Raw genomic sequence first — 2,825 nt, 5'->3', positions numbered from 1 at the left:
AGTAGAAATGCTCATATTGCTGAATCAGTAACTGCATCTTGTTGTCCCTTACTTGCTCAGTACCATCACAAATAATCTGGATTGTATCCCAAACCTCTTTGGCTGTTTTACAGTTAATGATGTTATCAAACATATCACCATCAACTCCATTAAATAATATATTCATGGCCTTCTTGTCCTTCCTGACTTGTTCAATGTCAGGATCTGACCATTCATGCCTAGGTAGTGGAACAAATGGTTCATTTCCAGTTGCAGCTCTCATCGGTACATTAGGACCTCTCTCTATGCAGTCCACATAGGCCTCATCTTGAAAAAGAAAATGTAGGTGCATCTTCACCTTCCAGTGGTGATAGTTGTCTTTGTCCAGAAATGGAATCTTCACTCCAACATCTTTTTTGTTCATTTTGTTATTTGTTGTGATCTTTATACTCTTTGTTCTTCAAGAGCTTGCTCTGATACCAATTGTTATTCCCTAACAATAGAACAAGAACTACAAAAGGGTGGTTGAATGTAATTCTGGCTACTTTTTCAAATTTAAAGAATGTTCTAACTTGATAAATATAACAGTGTTTGATTAGCAATGGTGCGGAATAAAAGAGTGAGAGAAATCAAAACACTAAGTAATAAAAACAAAAGCTGTTAAAACTTTCTGGTGGATTTGAAAGTATCCACCATATATATATATATATCTAATTGAGAACTCTGTGAAGCTTTGAATAGCTCACAGCTGCTTACAAGTTTTAAACAACTAAACTACAGAGAAATGCTTACAGAATACAACTTGATATGTTTCTCTGAAAATAAGCTTGCTTAGTTAATTGTTCTACTTGCTACACTTGGTTTATATATCACCAAGTTTACATGACAATAAGACAAGATAATAAAACAAAACATATCTAGTCTAATTCCATGCTGCTTCACTACTCTATTCCAGCATCTTTGAATACCTTCACAATTGCATGGAAATGGTAATGCTTCTTTGTTCTCAAATTCCTGTTTAACAGGCTGCCACATTCCTTTTGCAAACATCCAACGCATGTGACTGTTTTATCACTGTCAACACCTATTTGAATTTGATCATTCGTCGGGACTATGCTTGTCATCCGTCGGGAGCTTTGTTGATCATCCGTCGGAGTCTTGTAGATCATCCGTCGGGAGTCTATTTGCCACTTGACTCTATTTCACTTATACAGAATTACAAGACATCTCATATCTACAATTAATCAACCTATTCTGCATATCAATCTAGTAGTCAACATGACTTACAGAACCCTAAGTAATCTACTTGACTAATACATGTTGTTTGTAGAAATGTGATATAGTTCTTATTTATTACATAAGCTACTCACTTGATGGATGTCAATTTGTCATCCGTCGGGACTATATTTGATCATCCGTCGAGTGCTAAAAATTTCACTAAGTTAAATCTACTAAGGTATTTTGTTTAACTTATCATCAAGTTCACAACATATTCCTAACAGAAGCTTTTGTTGCAATGGGTGAACCAGAAGCAAATACAAAGGCTTTGATTGACTACTCTCAGCTGAAGATCAATGATATTCAGTCTAGCATTGTCAGACCAACCATCACGGCTAACACTTTTGAAATCAAGGCTAGCACGATTCAGATGGTGCAGAACTTGGTCCAGTTTGGGGGTTCTCCGACGGAAGATCCCAATATGCATATTAGAGATTTCATCGAGATCTGCGACACTTTCAAATTCAACAATGTCTCTGAAGATGCTATTAAGTTGAGGCTTTTCCCATTCTCTCTGAGGGATAAAGCTAAGTGTTGGTTGCATTCTCTACCACCAGGCTCTATCACCAAGTGGGAAGATCTTGCTCAGAAGTTTCTCACTAAATTCTTCCCTATGGTAAAGATAGCTGCAATCAGGAATGATCTTACTAAATTTGCGCAGCAATCGGGAGAATCTTTGTGTGAAGCTTGGGATCGTTAATTATAAGGAGATACTTAGAAAGTGTCATCATCATGAAATGCCTGACTGGATGATCATTAACTGCTTTTATAATGGGTTGGGTGCGACAACTAGACCCATGTTTGATGCAACATCAGGTGGAGCCTTATGGGCTAAGAGTTACGATGAAGCTTACGATTTGATTGAACTGATGGATGCTAATGAATACCAGAACCCTTCTCAGAGACTGACTCAAGGCAAAGTAGCGGGAATTCTAGAGGTAGATGCAGCTACTGTTATAGCTGCTCAGCTTAAGACTTTGACGATGAAGGTGGATTCTTTGGCTAATTATGGAGTTAATAAGATCACTAGAGTCTGTGAGCTTTGTGCTGGTACTCATGATACAGAGCAGTGTGCTATTTCTAGTGAATAAGCTTAGTTCGTGAGCAACTTTCAGAGGTCGCAGTAACCAGTTCCAGCCACCTATTATCCCAACAACCGCAATCATCCTAACTTCAGCTGGAGCAACACTCAGAATGCGGTGCAACAGCCTTACCAGCAGCAAAGCAATACAACCCTCCTCGTTTTCAGCAACCGCAATATGCACCAAGACAACAACTCCAACTACAACAATATAATGAAAAATCTGAATTGGAGGAGTTGAGGCTCATGTGCAAGAGCCAAGCAATTTCTATTAAGACCTTGGAAAATCAAATTGGGCAGATTTCCAATGCCTTGCTGAATCGACAACCTGGTACCCTCCCTAGTGACACAGAAGTGCCAGGAAAGAAGGAAGCAAAAGAGTAGGTTAAGGCAATTACATTGAGGTCTGGGAAGGTTGCAAGCCAATATAAAGCTCAAGTTCTAGAATCTGAAGATGTGGCTGAAGAAAAAGTGTAGAAGGAAGCAG

At 38.6% G+C, this 2,825-nt stretch overlaps 1 non-coding gene across 1 annotated transcript; it reads right to left on the bottom strand.

Annotated features, from left to right (window-relative positions):
* Positions 1-1,885: 1,885 nt before the first annotated feature.
* Positions 1,886-1,996, bottom strand: LOC141722007 (small nucleolar RNA R71). Its single transcript, XR_012575045.1, has one exon. It is a non-coding gene; the product is annotated as a small nucleolar RNA R71 (small nucleolar RNA).
* Between the last annotated feature and the right edge of the window lie 829 nt (positions 1,997-2,825).

This window comes from Apium graveolens, chromosome 4 (genome assembly GCF_009905375.1).
Source record: "Apium graveolens cultivar Ventura chromosome 4, ASM990537v1, whole genome shotgun sequence".
Lineage (NCBI taxonomy): Eukaryota > Viridiplantae > Streptophyta > Magnoliopsida > Apiales > Apiaceae > Apium > Apium graveolens.
The sequence above is the reverse complement of the archived record's forward strand: the minus strand, read 5'-3'. Positions and strand labels throughout refer to the sequence as shown.